Below are 12,650 nucleotides of genomic sequence, written 5' to 3'. Positions count from 1 at the left end.
TGAAAAAGGCTTATATGTAGGTATAGTCTTACCCCATCTCTGAAAGGATAGGGAGCCTAGTGAGCAAAGAACCTTTATCCTTAACAGAGCTTCAACAGTAAATCTGGCTTCTTATGCCAAGTCCAGAAGAGTAAAAAACCTCCTAGCTTATTCTTACCTGTGGCTCCTTAACTTTCAAAATACTTTTAAAAATCAGATCTAAATCCCAGTTAGCTAATTGCAGTTTGAACGCAACAAAATTATTTATTATAACAACAATAGTAAACTAACATGCTTCAATGGCATATAAAAGAGTACTGAGTCTCTATAATACTCAACAATATCCAGAATACAGTCCAAAGTAAGTCTACACATAGAAAATAAGAAAATGTGATTAATTCTCAAAGGCAAACAGTTGTGAAAATAAATGGTCTAGGGGACTGTGAAACAATATAAAAAGATCTACTATTTGTATAATAGGAATCTCAGGAGAGGAGTGAGAATGGGGACAGTAAAAGCATTTGAGGAATTAATGACAAAATTTTCTGGAGTTTGTTGAAAGAAATAAGCTTAGTGTTTTAATAAGGTCAGTGAAGTCAAAGGAAGATATACATGAATAAAACCACACCTATGCACATCATAGATCAATTTACAAAATTCAGAGATGAAAATAAAATCTTCAAAGCAGTGAGAGGAAAAAGATACATTATATAGAGGGGAACAGCAACATGGTTAACCTCTGCCCCCTCATCAGATATTATAGAAACTATAAAATTATGAAATAGCTTTAAAATGCTGTGAGGACCTCCATACAAATACTAAAACAAAGAAAAACTCTCCACCAAATTCTACATCCAACAGAAATATACTTAACAAATTGAGAAAAATAGACATATCTGGGGAAAAGAATCTTAGAAATGTTTCACTAGAAGACTTGCACTACAATAAATATTAAGGGATGTTCTTGAGACTACACAGAAATGATAACATATGGAAAGTTGGTTCTCCAGTAAGAGGTGAAGAACAAAGCAAATGGTACTTGTATTTTTTTATAAAATTATCTGTGGTGGACAAGGTGATAAGCCTCGGTTCTCCTTCAAAGCATAAGTATTGTCTGCAGTGTTCAGTTAACATCTTCTGTGGTATCTCAGGTACGCATTTCTTATATGTAATGATTGCTCAAGATTAGAGGTATAAATGCACAGTCATTTGCGAATACAAAATAACTCTGATGGGTCATTTCATCTTCAACACTTCTGACAGGGTGAACTGGTTCTGTTGGACCTCTACTGTGGGTAGGTGTCTCCCTTAGTCAATAATGTCTTCTTACCTTCTCTTTGTGGTGTCATTCAAAGGAACTGTATTAGTTTCATGTGCACTAAAATAATCATAACAATGAGGAAATAAGGACTTTAAAGGACAAATCACTGAAGAGATTAAAAGGGCATTGGGTCATGAGAAGGCACATAATTCAAAGAAAACACAAGTTATAAAATTGTATACTCCAAATAAGAAAGCAGTAAAAGATTAAAAAAAAAAAAAGTTTAAAACTGCAAGGAGACCCTCATAAAAATTTCAGTTTTATTGGTAAACTTCTATAAGCTTCATTCATAATTAGATATAATAGAAAAAATGTGTCTAGAAAAATTAAAAACCTATATTTTTAAGAATTATACACACATATAAAAAGATATACATATTCTGTTTATTATATATGCATATGCATAATCAACTGGGAACATGAATTAGTGATTAAATAGAAAATTTAATACTTAAGCTTGCAATCAAGGAAGATTCAGAATAATCTAAAATAATGGTGAGTTGTGCCTGAACAATATTTCCCCCAAAGTTCTCCACATTGAATCTGACTTTCAAAAAACGATAGAAATGAAATTAAGAGCAATCAATTCAACACAAAATATAGCTTGTATTTAGATATTCATTTAAATATAGCTTTATTATCGATTGAATGAAAATTAGCCTAAATTGACAGTTTGCCAGATAGGCCTTTCTGCCTTCAACATCATCCAGTCTCAGTATCATACTGTTTCCTCCTGCACTGCAAGAAGTCTCTTAATTAATTTGGAATTAATTAAGCCAACCTACCTCACAAGAGATCTAGACGTTCTAAAAAACCTCAGTTCACAGCTGTCATATGGAATAAGCTGCAAGTCAAAACTGCTGTTTCCATTTAAAAATATCACTAACTTTAAACCTGTTGGGTTGGAATAAGCAGATAAGTAAGTCTACTTTTAAATAACAAAGATAAACAGGTACCTTGTGAAAAACTAATGGCTAATGGTTTCAAATGATGGGTAAAATAGGGAGATGGAAGATTATAATTGACGAACACGATTCTATTCTCAAAAAAGCAAACAAAACTGTTGAAATAATCTAAACATAAAATTTCTTCAAGAAAAATGTAAGTGGATATGTTTTCTGCTTACTTTTGTTTTTAATTTTTAACCTCATCTGAAGGACTGTGTCAACATGTTAAATTTAGATATTCTATAAGCTCTGAATGTCATTGTGATATGTAGCTATTCACTTATTTGTGTAACATGCAGCTACATTATCTGATATACAAAGTACTAGGAATACCAAAAATAGCCAGATATTGTTCTGATTTCTAAGAGCCCAGTGTTAAGCCAGTTGTTTTAAACTTGGCTCCTATTTTAATCACCTGGTAGGGGTGGGAGGTTGTCTATAAAGTACAGATAATCAGATTTCAACCTAGACTAATAAAACACCATTATCTGAGTGTAGATGTCAAGAATGCTATGATCTGAAATACTCCATGATGGTTCAAATGGGAAAAAAGAATTGAGAAGCATATGCATATAGCCTATAAAAGGTGCATAATTCAGAAGAAATGTCTTTCATAGATAAAATAAATTTTAACTTAAAATATTTCTAATTAAACCTTAGACTGAATATTTAGACATTTCTAACAATATCTTTTATCTCACAGTAATGCAAAATAGTCAATAAATGATAAGGTTAAAGAATGCATCACTGATCTATATGACAGTAAAAGGACAAAGCAACTACAGCTATGTAATTTTGAAGTGAGACATACATTATGATCTTATTTGGAAAGAAGATTAAACTATCAACATATTCTAGAATTTAAGAATATGCAATGTAAAAATACTAAAGTAAATAGTAAAATATTGTTTAAAAGTTAAATATATCCAAATTAATAACAAGAAATAAAATGGCTTGGGTAATTGTAACCTTAATAATTTCATAATATGGTTAACAAAAGTGAACAAAGGAAGGATAAAAAGAAGAGAGATCATTTGCAAGTACACAGTATAGAGAAAGAACTGCAGATTATCAATAACAGTGCCATATGCAAACAAATTAAATATTCTGGATTAGAAACAATAATAATGATCAGTCTGCATGAAAATGCAGAATTAAACTTTGTATAAGATGGGTACCAAAAAGTTCAAACACTGCTTGAAATTCAGTGAATGCTGGAGAAAACATCACACAATGTTAAGCAAAATAAAGCTGTGTTAATTTGATAGAAAACAGGTTTAAATACAAAAACTTCATATAGAATTTACTATATAAGGATGAAGAGTGCAGTTACTCAGGAGCCAATAACAATTTTATACTTGTCCACATATAATAAGGGAGACGTGATATATACAAATAGAAAATACTGATGGAAGTTCAAAGAGATACCAAAAAATCTTATCTTGTGAGAGCTGTCAAGACAAATACTCCAATTATGGATAGATAAGCTTTAATATTTTAAAATGCACAATTAACAAGCATAACATATAGAATCCTATACCAAACAATTTCAGAATATACATTATTCTCAGGAACACTCTCAACATTTGAAAAAGTCACAATACATATTAGATCCTGACATAAATACCAACAAATTTCACATAATTATGACAAACAGGCAGCCTTCCTCATGCACAATGTGAGTAAAAGAATTTAATCCAAAGCCAGCTTAAATACCCATATATTTAGAAATATAGTTATCCAAAAAATGAGATTTTAACTCCTATTGAGAATGCAATTAAAAATGCCACATACAGAAACATGATGCATACTCATAGGTACTGTTTTAAAGAATAGTTCTTGAAAAAGAAGCTGAAAACCAAAGTTTTCACAGGTGCCTTTTACACAGGTAAAAATTAGAAAAAGAGTAACTGAGTGAAGGCGAAGAGAACGGCATTGTGGCTATCACTTTCTAACTCCTTCCCTCACCTATGTTTTGTATTGTATTTCTTTCTTTAGTAAAATACTAAGCTCGAAAAAACTAAATATTTTTGTTTCTCTCTTATCTAATGAAACCCTGCAGCTTAGAACATTGCCTGGCACATATTGGGCACATGATTTGATTCTAACCTTGGTTCTAACAATTTATTGCCATTTGATCTATCTTAATCTAGCTCAGTTTTCTTATCTATTTCTTATATGTTGAGGTTTTATAAGAACTGAAAGAAGCACACACACACACACACACACACACATTTTACATATTGCCCAGCGCATATTAGGCACTCGGTTAGTATTAGCTATGTTGTTGTATGTTGTTTATTGTACATAATGTATTATTTTATATATTACCATGTTAGCAATACTTAACTGTAGTATTTGTGAAGAGGCATTAAAAAGCACATTTTAAGAGAGTATTAGTTTTTAGATATTTTGTAAAATACTCTCAAGACACTACAAGCCCCTTCCTTAATGGTAGTGTTTTCACTTGTTGCAGTATATTTAATAGTCTTGGTTTTGTTAAAGCAATTATTTTATCTGGTAGTACTTGTGGGAGTTTGGCTTCTTTGGAGTCTCTCAAAGCATCCCCCAAAGAGTAACTCATTTCCAAAAACTTTGATTTAGGAAGGGCATACTTCCTTAATGTCCCAGGAGCCTCCTATTCAGGGCTCTGCTCTCTATGTTCATGATGGTGAGGGAGATCCCAGGTTGTATCTAAACTGTATTTTTTTTTTTTCATTGAATTTCCACCTTCTGAGTTTGTACTGCTTCCTATCAATGATGATCATTCCATTAGTGATGTTTTCAATGACTGTTTATATGTAAGAATTTCTTTCTCTTTTCATTTCTCTTTTTCCTTCTTTCCCTTTGATTTCTTTTTCTCCTTTTTTTATATAAAAACCTGACTTTCTCTCTGTCCCAAGATAATAATCTTTCATTTCTGGCAGACTAATAATCAATTTAAAAGACTCCTGAGACTCCTATAGAGTCTTGCAGAGAACAAGTTTCCTATTATCCTGAAATGGTCATCATCCCCCAAAACTCTTCCTTTGGAACCTATAGATAAGAAGGTAAATTTTTTAGAATGAACTCTTTGACCATTTTTCATCCTTGTCCCTAACTATCATAAACCTTTCTTCTTATTTTACATGACTGTTGTGGGCAGTCTTTGGTTCAGTTTCATGGAAATGATGGGATATGATTTTATGACATTTTATTATATAAACATTTATGTGACAAATTATATATATATAATATATTATATAAAAATTATGACAAATTATATATATACATATAAATTATGTTCATATATTATATATAATTATGTGTGTGTGTATATATATATATGCTGTACTCTATCATCATTCTTAACATCCTGTCACCAACATAAAGTATTTATATACACACACACACACACACACACACATATATATATATATATATATATATATATATATATTGTCTCAGGTTAATAAAAGCTGAAGTTAAACCAATGAAAGTCTCTACTGACATGATTTTAGGGTCTTTCTCAGATTTGATGGTCCTTCAGCTTGTATTCTAATTAATGCTCAACAAAAGTACAATATCTCAGCAATTAAGGTGACCATTAATAAAATTATATTGCTTTATCTTTCATGTAATTTCTACCCATCTTTGTAAAAATCTATACTATGTTCCATTCCTTCCATTATTAGTAGAAGAAACTTATGCTTGATTCTATCTGGGAATTATCCCAATTCCAAAGAAATCATCACTTCTAAGAAAATTCAAATATATTCTTGTCTGTATACAAATGAAATAGTAAACTATCAGATTAGATAAATTATAAAAGGCCTCAAAACACACATCAAAATGAACCAGAGGCAAAATCAGGTGAGAAGACAGAACACATTGTCCTCACTAAAGATTGCCAGTTAATTACACATAGACTTATATTCAATGATAGAAATTATATCTTTAAATTAATACATTATTTTTTTTTAGATTTTATTTATTTATTTGACAGAGAGAAATCACAAGTAGAAGGAGAGGCAGGCAGAGAGAGAGAGAGGGGGAAGCAGGCTCCCTTCTGAGCAGAGAGCCCGATGTGGGACTCGATCCCAGGACCCTGAGATCATGACCTGAGTCGAAAGCAGCGGCTTAACCCACTGAGCCACCCAGGCGCCCAATACATTATTTTTTTTTAATATTTTATTTATTTGACAGAGAGAGACACAGTGAGAGAGGGAACACAACCAGGGGAGTGGGAGAGGGAAAAGCAGTCTTCCCACTGAACAGGGAACCCAATGCAGGGTTCGATTCCAGGCCCTGGGATCAAGATCTGAACTGAAGGCAGACGCTTAACAACTGAGACACCCAGGCACCTCCAATACATAATTTTTTAATGCTTTGAAAAAAGTGAATATTCTTGACCGCAGCAGAAACCCCAGTGCAGAAAAGTAATCAGATTAAAGAATTATTAAGTGCTCTATTCTCTGCAAAAAACTGACCATTATAAAAGAGTAATGTGGAGGTTAAAGTGATGTCCTAGTTTATTAATTAGGTTTATAACTAAAACCCAGCCCTATCTCCATGTTAGCCCAAAAGCTAAATCTGTGAAGAAGTTTGCAGAGGCTATAATGAGATGGTAGCCATTAACTCCATAATCAGAAAATAATACTATCAAATATTACCTGATGATCACCTCTGATGCATTCAGGATGGCACTTTATGTGGTGCTGGTGGTCTCACATGGAACTCTGAAAGATTTTTTGCATAGAATCACTTATCACACAAAAAGACAAATGCCAATGTACTGTATCATCATTCTTAGCATACTATCACCAACATAAAGCATTGTAAAATTGTAAAGTCTGGACATAGAAAACTGAACACAGCTCAAGTTTTCTTTGAATATTTCCAAGTGGATTTTATAGAACTATACTAATGGACTGGATTTTTAATATATTCTGTCCACTATATTTTGGCTCTCCAAATGAATTAAAACTGTTTCTTTCAAGAAAGCCCTGGCTCTGCTATTAACAACCAAAACAAATTGCTTGATTTTGTGTTCTTGTCCTGAAGAATTTCAACCCATTCTTCCAAAATTTTCCCCTTTTACTGGATGTTTCACTTAAAATCTTTTGAAAGCCTTGACATCTATTCAGAAACTTCACTGTTTACATTACAGCAATCTTCTGGAACAGTAAAACAAATGTGATTCTGAATTAAGGAAACATTCAGAACTCACAAACTTCCATGTCCAAAAAGTAGTGTTAATGGCGTTATGAACAATGAGATCAACTGCTTTTGTTTAATTTTTTCTTCTGTTTATGACTTAGTAACAAGCCACCCGTGTCTCTAGTTAACCACCTTTGACACCAGACCCTGCTCTTTTTCAGGCTGACTTGGGAACACACAAATGGTTTAAGAAATCTACATCTTTTTTTTTTTTTTAAAGATTTGTCTATTTTAGAGAGACAGCAAGAGCAGGGGGAGAGAGAGTGAGAGAGAATCTCAAGCAGACCCCCTGCTAAACATTAAGCCCAATGTGGGGCTGGACCTCATGATCCTGAGATCAGGACCTGAGCTGAAACCAAGACTCCTAATGGATTGTGCCACACAGGTGTCCCTGAAATCTACATTCTATTACCAGTTAATACAGGTAAATTTTCCTCAACAACCTCCTTAAAAACTTCTGTGTTATCTAAAATCCAGAGACTGTGTCTTCTGGAAGAGATGTGAAGAGAAAGATATTGAATGCTAACACAGGATATTATTGGGTATTATCAAGAAAGGCTCAAAAAAAAAAAAGGCTCAACAATAAAATAATAAGGTAATGATCACATGAATATTTTTCAAGTATTCATGCAATACTGAAATACAGTTCTAGCTGGAGTTTTCAAACTTTAAGTATCATGTGATTTTTTTAAGACAGGCAATTTCCTTTACAGAACTTTCAGATCAAGTTATTCCAGATCCAGCAGATCCCAGTATATGAAGTAGTTACTTTTTAAATAAAATGAAACAAAATGCAGAACCACATATTATCAGGTTTAATTTAATGCTCATATTCTGTAAGTTCTTGGCTGTCTAATATAGTCATATCTAGTTCTGAGGGTTTTAGTTTGGAAATAAGATCAAGAATCTTGGTTTTATTTTGGCACACTGTAATCCTGGTTTAAAAAGTGAAGTACCCACTATGATCATGATCCTTCACTTAATAATTGTCTATGTTGCACTGCTTGTCTCAGATGTTGTGGTACATTTGCAGCCACATCACATTATTTGATAAATTACCCTTAAACAAATAAATCTGACAGAAGTTAAGCCTCAACTGAACCTAAATATCTTACATACCATGTCAAGCAAAGGAGCATGTTCTCAAGCTTATGTTTTTAGTTTAGGCTAAAGATGTCTTAAAGAAAAGACTAAACACTGAAATAAAGATTTTATACATCACTGATGGGTGGGTAAATTGTTGTAAACACTTGACTTTAAACAAATTGACATCATCTTTAAAGGCAGAAATTTCCCCTAGCCTGTGACTCACCAATTCTACTCCTAAAATATGAAAAAGTTACTCTGGCCAATGTGTATTTGAAGATATCTCTAGATATATATATATGAAAAAGAAAATAAACAACATCTTTCTTCATAATAGCACAAACCTGGAAACAATGTTAAGGCCCATGAAAAGGAAAATGAAAAAAAAAACATTCTGGTATATTTATAAAATGGAATCATATTTTATAGAAGAAAATGTGTTCCAAGGAATGGAAATAGCTTGTCCAAAATCCCTAAGATCAACTTTTACAGAATAAAATAGGAAGAAAGAAATTTTTGAAAAATTCAAATTGTTAAATATTTAAGAATCAATATTTGTTTTCACATAAAAATGTGTAGTTCAGTTCAAAATTCCATTTTGATTCTTCATATATTTTTAGCTCTGCATATTCATGGTTAAAAGAATGATATCTCTAAGGTTAACCAGAGTAAATGAAACATCCCAGCCCCATATTTGCCTTAAATAAAACATTAAAATTGTAGCTGGGATAAATAAACTGTACTTCTGTAAGAATGTGTGTTAAAAGAGGAAATAATTTTTCAGAATAGAAACCTTTTGAGGTGGCCACTACTATTAAGAATTTATTAATTAAACAAACAGAAATATCTTTACAATTATTGTTTCTTTTTAGAAATGTGCATTTTTTTCAGATAAAAATGATCTCAACACATTGGCAAAAGTGATAGGATGAAACATGAACTTTACAGCATTAGCACTTCTCAGCTAAGAAGCATAAATAGCTCCTATTCAACATTCCTAATGGAAATTGTCAGTGATGCCCATTACTTTTGTGGGAATGGAATGAAAGAAAAAAATAACAAGCTGACAGCTAGGCTGATGGGAGAGAAAGCATTGTATTTTCAAATAATAACTGGCATAATAGAAATTCACAATAATGCTTTCAGAAAAGTACTCTCTCATTGAAGTAATGTCTTTCAGATATGTCAGTCATGCGAAATGTTTAACTTGCCCAGGCAAGTAAAGATGCTAAAAAAGAAAACAATTTATTTTGAATCTCCTCACAGAGAGGATTAAAGATCACCTAAAAGAGTCATGAAAGTCCCCCTCTTCTTATGCAATTTGGTAAAATGTTTGAAGAGAAGGGAACAGGTCATTACACGTCTTCAGGCACATCTTATTTTCTATCTATGTCAAATTAATGTTAACTAAGAAGACTCATTTTTTCTAAACTTTAGCTGGACATTATTTGAGAATTTGTCAGAACTTGACTTTCTGCCCTAAACTCTTTAGGGAATTCATACAGTTTTCCATGGCAAGTTTGTTATCACCAGTTGTTTTCTGCACAGGGGAGGTAACAAAGATCCCCTTCTAAAAGGTTAACTCAGTTTCAAGGTGATTGTTGCCACCAATCCTACTTACAGCTATTCCTTTTCTTTGTTGGTGAGTCTTTTGGTGTGTACTGTAAATTTGGCTTAATTCTGATTCCTTGTCTCATTCCCTAGGTTCTTACTTTTGCTGCCTGTCAAACCCAGCATTCCCAAGGATGTCTATTCTTACTCCTTGCTTCATTATCCTAATTATACCTTTTTATTTTATTTAACTAAAAACTCTGGATTTGTATACAGATGGATGGATATGCTAGCAGCATATACAATGTTGTACATATCATACATAGATATCATAAGTACTTAGTAGACAGTAGACTTCAAACCAAGCCAGTGGTTTTCTAATGTTCATTAATTTCTAACTATCCATCCACCACTGTTACTCATAAATTTGCAGACAATGCTTTCTGGCACATATATAAAGATGCAGGGCTTTCTGGCATCATATTGTCAGCTGCCAGCCTTCCATCAAAAACTACTAGGAAAAATTCTAGTCAAAAAAGTTAAGTTGACTAAAACAGCTAATGCTTTACACAATCTTTGAAAAAATTTAATGATGTCCATGAAGGAAGAGTCAGAGGGATATATCTATAAGCTTTAGGGTCTGGACTCAAACAACTTAAAGTGCATCTTTTCTGAAGGGGACCAGTTTAGCATATTATTGGATATTAATTGGAGCTTAACAATTGTTTAATTATTTAATAGTTTAATAATTTTAATTTTAGTTTAATAATTGTAGTTTAGTTTAATAATTGTAGTTTAGAATTCACTGACACAATAAGGAGAGATTCTTGAAGTTGGCCTTGATATGTGTTGTTTGATAAGTAAGAGTGAAATTACCCAAATTCTTGTCTGGGTAAGTTGAATTACAAGATTTTCCAAAACCAAGTAATGAAATTCTTTGTTGGTTTATAGTCTTATCTTCTTGAGAAATGATTTTGGAATAGTTAACTGATGTTGAAAGAGATAGTTTCCATTCTTGGTTACAATAATTAAGTTGTGTGGAGGTAAATAGTCTCAGTCATCAACATACATCATGGCAAACACCCTATCCTAACTGAACATAAAATTGAATGATACATTTTGAATTTAAGTTTAAATATATTCGTACATTCATGAAGATGCATTGGGTTTCCTTGCTTGTGAAAGTAGAGTGATTGGATAAGTTAAAATCCATCTAAATTCTAGGATTACCTATTCATGAAGTTATAGTCAAGTTTTGAGTTCATAGTCTTGGGACTGTAGCTAAAATATACACATAGAGAACCATTATCTGTTTCAGGATGGTTTAAGTGAGGGAGCAGGCACCTGTATTTAGATTCAAGTTGGGGAAGGGTTATCTCATTATATGAAACCCTCCTAGGGTGAGAATAGTCAATTTATGTGAGGATTTTCCTTCTTCTGGACTACTTGAACATTATCAACAATCTTCTTAGCACTATCTGCCCTACTTAAATATCTCACCTTTCTTTTCTTGAGGACTGTCACCAGAGATAGTATTTATCTAAATGTCAAGTTACAGAGAAAATAGCCACACTACTGTAAAAGAAAGCAGACAAGTAGATGAAGGACTGGAGCACAGGAAAAATAATACTATAGAAAAGAAGAAACTGGAACAAAGACTCCATATAATAAAGCATAATTGCTAGAGATAGATCCAAATAAGCTTTAGACTTGTTAGGAAAACAAAGAGGGACCATAAACATTTATAAAAGTTACTATGTCCAGCACAAAAAACAAACCAGTCCAGGAAAGCATGGCCTTAAAGGAGGTCTATATGATACAGTGAATATTGTACTCAGTATGTTATCATTAATATGATAATTAGTGATCTATTACTCCTCCTAATCATGCCCTTAATGCTAGCTGATAATAGAGTATCTAAGGAAAATCATTTACAAGTATCAGAAAGGGGTGCCTGAGTGGCTCAGTCAGTTGAGCATCTGTCTCTTGATTTCTGCTCAGGTCATGATCTTAGGAATGTGTGATCCATCCCCATGTTCGGGCTCCATGCTCAGCGTGGAGTCAACTTGAGCTTCTCATTCTCCCTCTCACTCTGCCCCTCCCCTGACTTATGCATGCTAAATAAATAAATAAATAAAATATTTAAAAAAACTATCAAAAGACAAAATATCTATCTAGTCTAAATATGCAACCTTTACGTAGTCATTTTTTGAGAACATATATTTTGAGTTTACTAAACATTAAGAGAAGGACTTTTAGAAATACAGTGATCCAGCACCTGCATTATCCAAGAAATAATGGTGAAGTACCTGAGGAGACAGAATTATATGTTTAGAAACTGTAATGAAGACAGTGATACCTATTTTACATCTGACACCAGTGGTATAAGAAATGTTGAAGAGAAAAAATCACCAAGGAAAGATACAGAGGAAATACACAAAGGAAACTATGTTCCTGGACAAATCTAGATTAATATTGAGATAAAGACATGTATGGGAAATGTGGGTGTGGTAAGGAATGGGCTAAGAAATGCCCAGATAGCTGGTAAAACATTATTTCTGGGTGTG

The sequence above is a fragment of the Mustela nigripes genome, chromosome 9 (genome assembly GCF_022355385.1).
Source record: "Mustela nigripes isolate SB6536 chromosome 9, MUSNIG.SB6536, whole genome shotgun sequence".
NCBI lineage: Eukaryota > Metazoa > Chordata > Mammalia > Carnivora > Mustelidae > Mustela > Mustela nigripes.
This window is presented reverse-complemented; position numbering follows the sequence as displayed.